The 9,062-nt window shown below is 42.1% G+C and overlaps 1 protein-coding gene across 2 annotated transcripts in view; it reads right to left on the reverse strand.

Annotated features, from left to right (window-relative positions):
* Positions 1-9,062, reverse strand: part of GOLIM4 (golgi integral membrane protein 4) — a 97,304-nt gene that overhangs the window by 63,331 nt on the left and 24,911 nt on the right. The gene's annotated exons all lie outside the window — the stretch shown is intronic.

The raw sequence follows: 9,062 nt of genomic DNA on the forward strand, positions 1-9,062 counted from the left end.
GGATAGAGGAGCGGTGTCTCGGTTCTTAAGACCATCGGAAATAAGGTGTTTTCCGATGGTCTTAGGTGACCCCTGTGAAAGGATCGTTCGACCCCCAATGGGCCCGCGGGGCCCACAGGTTGAGAACCAGCGCTCTAACTCACCATCAGAAAGTCAAATACTTGTTTTTCTGTAATTCATCAACTAATTACAATGGTGGGTGGAGGTTGATACACTCTCTCAATACCTATTGTGTACCAGACCCACGAAGTAGTACATTCATAGTATTTGTAACTCTAGAAAACACATACAATCCTTATTTTCATAGGCACGAAACAGGGAAAGTGACTTGCCAAGGGCTATCCAGATATTAATTATGGAACTCGACTATGAAACCACATCAGCACGCATTCCAAACTGCAGGGACGTTTCATTGTTGCTTGTTCTCCTGAGCTGCTGTTCCCAGTGTGGTTTCATTAAAGACTGCCTTACCAAACACAGACACAAAGGCAAATATGGATTGCACATTACAGAACCGAAAATGAACTATCTTTCATGTTCATTTCCATTAAATCAATCAATCAATCAATTAATCAATGATTGTTTATATTTTTTAACCATTAACTTCCTTCTCATGAGGGTTATCGGAAAAGTAAAGAAACGGTCATTTCTGTGGCTTGTATAGACAGAGGCATGCAGCTTAGACCTTAAAATAGAAATCTGATATATTAAATTTAACAATTTTCTGATTAAAGATCACATCCAAACCCTGAAATAATGTTTTGGTTGGTTTTAAAGACTGAAGTCAAAGAATAGCTCTCTAACTTCTATATATTTAATAAGTTCACTTCTCTTGTGAGTAGAGGTTTTTAGGCTAAATTGCTAAACCTACTCTAAGATCCAATTTTTCATTTTCATTTTCTTTTGCAAACCCACAGAGAAGATGACCGTTCACGCTGTATCCCACAGGCCAGGGGGTGGGACTTGGCACTCCGGTGTCAGAGTGGCCGCAAAGGACAAAGGCACATCTGCCACATAACTGCTTACAGCTGCCACTCCTAGCTGGGGCTGGGGGGGTGGCGGGGGCTAGTGGCACCCACTCAAGAGTGGCCTGAGGAAGCCTCCCAGTTCACGTCATCAGTGTTTCCCAACCTCTTGGCACATGGGCAAGAAAAGAGGAGCGGTGTTAAACTTGAGAGAAAACTGAACCTGGAGTCAGCTGATCTGCATGCATATTCCTTCTGTCATGTATTAGCATCACCACCACGCAGAGCACACTCTTCCTGAGCCTCCGTTCTCTAATCCATAATGCAAGGCTAAGAGAGGGCCACAGAGGGTGGCACAGAAAACCTACTCCAGGGATTTCCACTGGGTTTTAAACAACAACAAAAACATGGGGTGAATGTCAGCTCTGCTCTGAAGGCAGGATGATGGCTGAATACCAGACATGCGGCATTTAAAAGGAAGCAACTTGAAGCGGAAGAGCCACACATGGTCTGAAGTTCATGATGCTCAGCAGAAACCAGCCCAAGGGCGAACGAGGAACGTGGCGCAGAGTAAATGACCCAAACTAAGATGTGCTGGGGAGACCAGGCAACCAGCAGGCCGGGGAGCTGGGTGGCTTTTTAACTTTGTTTTATCTCGTGATCTCTCTTTCCTGTTGCTGTTGGTGTACACAGCAGAACGGGCACCAGTGATTTTAGGATGTAGAGTCAGGGCACTTATGGCATTTTTTGATTTTTGAACACTTCTCATAATCATTTTCCAAACTGTTCTCCCCCGCTATTATAAACTCACTGTCCCCTGATGTTTCTTATTTAATCTTTGGAGTTACCGTTGTCCGTTGGATCCCATAAAGAACATTACGCTGAGTGCAAACATGCCTGACTAATGAGGCTATTGTCTGGTTTTTAAGACTTCTGGAGATAGTTTTTGGTTCCTTATCTCAGTGCAGCAATCTCAAGTGTTCATCCTGCCTCTGTGGCTCAGGAAAGCCTTGAGTCCATAAACTTTATCTTTTCCCCCTTGCGCTCAGAATCCTTCCCCAATATCCTTGATTGTCACGTTCAGGAATGGTAGCCAGGCACCAGTCGGTTCTTCCGGTCTCGTGACACAGGGGGCAGCCGTGCAGAGGCAGTCGGTCACACATACCATTTCTTCCTCCTCTTCCTGACTTGCCTTCTTCCTCAGTTGCTCCAGTCAAGCAGAGACCAACTGTTGTCCCCCAAGTGGCCACTTGCGAGCTCTGACCCAGCGAACTGTGAGGACCAACAGAAGCACCAAACACAATATCGGGCCCAGGACCGGGGATGGCCCATGAAACTATGCCCTGGTTTTGCTTGGTGACGGCTAGAGAATGAGGATTTCTCTGATGTGACTACTGAATGAGTCACAAGGTTGGCAAGAGACAATATGTGAGGGAGTGGAAAAATGTAAATAATAACTAGGATAGTCTAGGTTCAACTTTAATTTAAAAATTCCTTGCTCTGTGTGGTTTGTGAACTTGAGGAGTATCAGCAAATGCCCATTAAACCCCTGTGACCTTATTCCTCCCAGGAACAAACTGCCTCAGGCAGGAAATGAAATATCAACAGCAGTTAAACCTGCTCTTGGGTCTCTAACCTCTGAAGGAATCAGAGAGAAGGAGTTGAATTGCACTCTCAAGCTTGGGTGTTGGGTTTTCCACAGGGCCAAGTTCCTGGAATCCCTGCAGTGAAAGGATCCTCGGATCATCCCTTGGGATGACCTGGCCACGCAAGGAAAGGAGGGTGTCTGCAGGACTGGTCTTCCTAGTGCAGCCCTACCCACTGGGGTTCAAGCAGACATCTCTGTCTGAGTGGCATGCTGTATGGATGCTGTCAGCCGCGGCATTTGTCATTAGACACTAAGCGACAGAGCCTGGAGTCTATTTTGCCTGGTGGGGACTGCCTGCAGGAGGAGGGCAGGGAGTCTACTGTGAAGTTGTAAACATGCATCCAGACAGCTAAATTGAAAAACAGCCAACCAGCAAGTTATTTGAAAACTTTTCTTCTTTAAGTTTGTCAATTCCTGTTTTACCTAGTTCTATCAGGGTTAGAGACGTGTCTGGCAAGTCCACCGCAAAATCAGATGAAGGAGGAGAGAGAATAGCTCTAGCAAGCAGCTGACAATACAGGGAGGGACACAAAAATACCCACTGCTCAGAGCACAAAGTCTAAAGAGGGGATCTAGGGCTGTTCAGTCCATGTAACAAACATAAAGAATGAAACATTCCCCATTTCATGTCTTTTTAGTCTTTTCACCAAGGTGAGCTTTCAAATATAGAAACATAATTGATCATTTCTGTTCCTGGAGCCCTGGTGGTGCAGTGGGGTTACAGGTTGGGCTGCTAACCACAAGGTCAGCAGTTTGAACTCACTAGCCACTCCTCAGGAAAAAGATGAGGTTTTCTGTTCCCATAATGATGTATCCAAGGGGCAGTTCTACTTTGTCCTGCAGGGTCACTATGAGTCAGAATCGACTGGATGGCAGGAAGTTTTTGTTTTGCTTAGGTAGACTAGATTTCCTGATTTTTGTTATAGTTCAGAAAATGCATTGTCTCCCCTTCTGATATTCTGAGTATCCTGAAAGCAGCTGCTCCTGAAGCATCAAGAGGATGCTCTACTCTGTAGCCGTCTCCAATCCTCAGCAAACCATTACGCCTCAACCTGTTCCTTAGTACGACACTGCTCATGAGGCGCATAGCACACATACGCTTCCTTACTAAAAGAAGACTCTGGATACTAAGACATATCTTGTTGTTGCTTCAAACTCTGGAGACCGAGCATCATGCTTTCTACATAAGATAAGCTCAGTAAATAGTAAACTAATGAAATCTATAGTTTGAGTTTAGAATACAGTTTCATGTAGAAATATGATGTTTAAAATGTATTTTCTAGGGTTTAAAACAGAACATTTATGTATCCATGTATCGACTACTTGGCTCCTTAACTGTTCTCTAGACATGGTTCTAAGACCAAGGATTACAAGGGTGGATGTGAAAAACAATGTTCTGATTCAGTGTCCTTGTGCCTTCATTAGGACGCCCAGTGGCGCAGTTTATATCACCTCACAGGGGACAACAGACAAATAAGGATATACAAAAGCATAATACAGATAGGAGTAATTGTAAATGGGGAAAATAACAAGATTAACAGTACTTGTATGGAAAAACTATTAACATCTTTTGGCTTGTATAGGGTAGTTCCTTACATCAAGAAAGTTATGTGTTTGTGACATCTATCGATTGTTTATAGAGTCACTCAACTCCCTCATTGATTGAGAGAACTACAAAGTTTCCATTTCAAACCATTTCAAAACTTCTTGGGGTAGGGGGGAGGGGGGGGGGACGACACACAGAACTAATATAGCTGCCAGCTTTCAAGATTAGCCCCACTGTCCACCTCCCTCTGGTATACTCCCCTCCCTCCCGTATTGTATCAGAGTTGCTAAATGTGATCAGTAGCATACAGCACAAATGATTGCATGCCCCTTCCAGAATCTGGTTCAGCTCTTTCTCCTCACTCCATGAGTTGTCAACTTCCAAGTCATGATGGCATTCAGACACTCTCTAGAGCATTGGATAGAAACTGAAGTTTCTGCCAACAATGAGGAACCTAAGCCTGCTAACAATCATGTGAAGTTGGAAATGGACCATGCCCTTGTCAATCCTTCAATGATAGCAACCGTGGTTGGCATCTTGATTACAGCCACATGTGAGAGCCTGAGACAGTTGGGCTTGCTGTTAAAAGCTATTAAGTTATGGGATGATTTGTTATACAGCCATAGATAATTAGTACGACTCCTTTTCTAAAAGAGCTCTTTCTAAACATACTTACTCTTCACTTATCAACTATCTGGTTATCCAATATTTTTGAATTTACAACAATAGTAATAAGATCTGTTTTAAGAATTAATGACATGCATGTGGCTGCAACAAATGCTGTGGTGCAATGTGAAGGCAGCACTGGCTGGGGTGGTGACGGTAATGTGCCAGCATGACTGTGGTTTGGTGATTATGTCAATGATGCAGTCATCTTCCATTTTGTGATCTGATGTGCTCATTCTCCAATTTTGCAAAATGTCAATTTCTGCATAACAACCTGGTCTTCTTTGCAACCTAACTATGTTTATAAGTCAAGAGGGAGTACAGTTGAAATCTGAGTAGAACCCTGAATAATGAAAAGAACATGAAAAAAATCTTAAGCACTATCATTCCAGCCAGAGAAATTATAGGTATACAGAGCTTCAGAGGGTTGTAAGCGTTAGGTGCTCCTAAATCAGCTAAAAGGCCCATGTGGCTGGAATCTTGTTAGTGAAGATTAAACTGCTGAGAGGAATTTAAAGTTGATTAAAATATAAATTAAGAGACTAAGCTTATTGGTTGGATAGAGTCTAGTGGAACCTTCAAGAGTATGGCTTAGAATAATCAGATAACTGAGATCAAAGGCAACATTTACCCAAGGCTGAAGTTCAGGTTTGAGAAAGCAGAAGAAATGGAGCTAGGAAACACAGGGAGGGAGCGTGATCGTGAGGTTTTACTGCTGGGACGGCTATAAATGAGGTGAACTACATATGAACTGCTGAATGGAAAATGTGTATGTGCTGTAAATCTTCACCCGATTCACAATAAAAAGTTAAAAAAGTAAAAGAGAGAGAGATGGAAACTAACATTACCTCATTTATATTTTACAGAGATCATGAGCAACTGCTTGGGAGGTAAGGCCAAATTCAGAAAATCCATTGAGGTTCTACTTCTTTAGTTCAAAGAGATGATGAGTCAAAATTAGAAGTTAGAGACATAAATTTAAGCTGTAATATTCACGATATATAGTTGGAAAGTAGAGTCCAGACAATTATATAGAACACTTAATCTCAGTAAGGTAGCCTGCTGTGACGTGGGTTGCCATCAGGTCATTCCGACTCACAATGACTTTATGCACAAACACAACACTGCCCCGTCCTGCACCAGCCTCACAATCATCGTTGCAGTCCCTGTCCATCCAATTCCTGAAAGGTCTTCCTCTCGTCCACTGCCCTCTACATCATGATGTCTTTTTCCAGAGACGAGTCTCACCTGATAACATATCTAGGCACATGAGAAGCAGGTGTGCCATCCTCACTGATGGAACATTCTGACGGTACATTCTCTAAGACAGATTTGTTTGTTCTTCTGGCAATTCAGGGTGCTCTCAATGATCACTGCCAACACCACAATCACATTTTTCTTTGCTTTTCCTTATTCATCGTTCAACTTTCACATGCACGCGAGGCAATTGGCAACACCCTGTTGGATCCCAGTTGCAGCTTCAAAGTGACATTCTTGCATTTCAACATTTCAAAGAGGTCTTGTGAAATAGATTTGCCCAGTGCAATAAATCATTTGATTTCTTAAACACTGCTCTTTCCACAGCACTGTGTATCCAAGCAAAATGAATTCCTTAACAACTTCAATCTTTTCTCCATTTCCCATGATACTTTCTATTGGTCCAGTTCTGCGGATTTTCATTTTCTTCACATTCGTTATTATCCACACTGAAACCTGCAGTCCTTGATCTTTACCAGCAACTGCTTCAAGTCCTCCTTGCTTTCAGCAAGCAACGTGGTGCCATCTGCATACCATAGGTTGTATTAAAAAAACAAACCCTCCTGATGTTGCATTCTTCTTTACATAGTCCAGCTTTTCTGTTACACGCTCAGCAAGCTGACTGAATACCATGGTGAAAGGACACAACCCTGACACGTGCCTTTCTCGATTTTAAATCACACGTTACTCCCATGTCCTGGTCAGACAACTACAGCCTGACACGTGTCGCCAAGGCTCTGCCTGAGCACAATGCAGTGCTCTGGAGTCTCATTCTTGTGAGTGCTATCCACAGTTTCTTATGATCCTCAGAGTTGAACGCTTTGCATAGTAAACAAAACACAGACATCCCTGCTATTCCCCATATTCAAGTAAAATCCTTCTGACATCAGCAATGAGATCCTTGATGCGAAGTCCTCCTCTGAATGCACTTTGGATTTCCAGCAGTTCCCTGTTGACGTGCTGCTGCAATCATCATTAGATTACCTTCAGCAAAATGTTACTTGCATGTGGTATTAAAAATATGGTTTGATAATTTCCACACTCTACTGGAGAACCTTTCTTTGGAATCGGTACATTCCGATTGGTTGGCCAGGCAGCTTTATTCCAAATATCTTGGCATAGACAGATGAGTGTTTTACTTGGTGTTCTGGCAATTCCTGGAAACTTGTCCTTGTTAATGCCTTAAGTGTAGCTTGGACTGTCTCCTTCAGTATCTTCCTTGTTGTTTTTTGGGTTGTTTTTTTAATTGTATGCTACCTCTAGAAATGGTTGAATTATTAACCAGTACTTTTGGGAACCGTGACTGTGTGTTCCTTCCTCCTTCTGTTGAGGCTTCTTGCATCCTTCAATATTTTTGCCTATAGAATCTTTCAATATTTCAATGTGACGCTTGAATTCTTTCTTTAATTCTGCTTGAAATACGCTGAGTGTGTTCTTCCTTTTGGGCTTTATAATTCTTTGTCTTTGCACATTTTATCATAATACTTTACTTTGTCTTTTTGAACTTAGGGTAGCCTAAGTCATGCCAATTGGCTCTGGTTTCCAAATAACCTGGATAACACCAGAATAGACCAAGACAGCAGGGAATTGGTATGCTCTACTGAGATATAACTCAAAATGCAAGGAATAACTTATTGGAGTAGTAATTAAAAACTGTACCTTCTTGTCAGTAAAATGCTGTGGGGGCTGCAAGAAAGGCTTTTCACTTCACAGAAACAAGTGGGAATTAAATATGCGGCTCTGGGGAATCTGGGCGAGCAAGTGGTGAAGTCAAAAAAGGAAAAGAATAAAGTAAAGATAAAGAAGGTCAAAAACAACGTTAGGAAACATCAATATATTTCCAAAAGAACAAGGTTAATGGGAAGAAGCATTCTTTAAGTTCAAGAAGGAACACCTATTAGTGACTGACGGGCTACTCTCTGGTTCTGGAAAGCATAGAGAGCTTCATTTGGGAGGGATTAACAAGAATTTACATGTTCCTAATCTGAAGAGTTCCTAAGCAGGCATTGCTCACAAAGAGTACATAAGCGAATGCGTTTGGCCAAAAGAACGAAAGAAAAAAACTGCTTCTGCTTACTGTGTCTACTGAGCATGTCTATTAAACACACGAAAGGCATGTCAAGACAACTCACGGGACACATCCATTTCCAAATCAAGGCTTCATGGGAATACCTCGGGATCAGCCTTCAGCATCCCTTTTCTAGCACAGAAATCTCCTATTTATAAGTTGATATGCAAGGTATCGAGCTTTAGAAAAGTAAGAATATAAACAACTTGTTATTTAAGACAATCTTACTACAGGAAGCCAACATGAGAGCCAAGTGTCTCTCTCTTCCCCTTCCTGTCACATGCAACACAATACACACACACACACACACACACAAAACCATACAGTCATACATGAGAGGACTTCAAAAAATTGTAGAAAAGTAGAATTAAAAGATAAAAGAATTTTTCCACGGACTTTTTGAAGACCCCCTCACACATATCTGTAGATACACAGTATCTACAATAACTGGAAGAATCTGTGTCACTGGAATAGTAAAGGTGTTTAAAGCAATGCTTTGAATCTCATCCCGAAACCTCCAGCCATCCAGTTAATTCCTACTGAGAATGACTCTAAATGGGATTTCTGGAGCTTTTTATACTTGCATGGGAGCAGGAAGTCTCCGCTTTCTTCCAACAAATGGCTGACAGTCTTGAACCACTCACCTTGTGGTTAAGCAGTCTAATGCTTATTCAAGTGTCGCCAGGACTCCTTCACTTTAAGTCATAGAAATTCTTAAAAAGACAGGCCTATCTGGCTCTCTGAATTTTCCATCATCCTTTCCAAAGGCCCTGGGTATAAACGTACGCTGTGTATTAGCCAGAGTACTGCTTTAACCTACATGACAATATTAAGAATATAATTTCCTTTTAAATTTGTTTTACAAAAGAAACCCAGAAAATACGCAACTGTCCTCCAAAGGGTGTGTGTGTG

Source organism: Echinops telfairi, unplaced genomic scaffold, assembly GCF_000313985.2.
Source record: "Echinops telfairi isolate 266 unplaced genomic scaffold, ASM31398v2 ScPeMD7_7420;HRSCAF=8458, whole genome shotgun sequence".
NCBI lineage: Eukaryota > Metazoa > Chordata > Mammalia > Afrosoricida > Tenrecidae > Echinops > Echinops telfairi.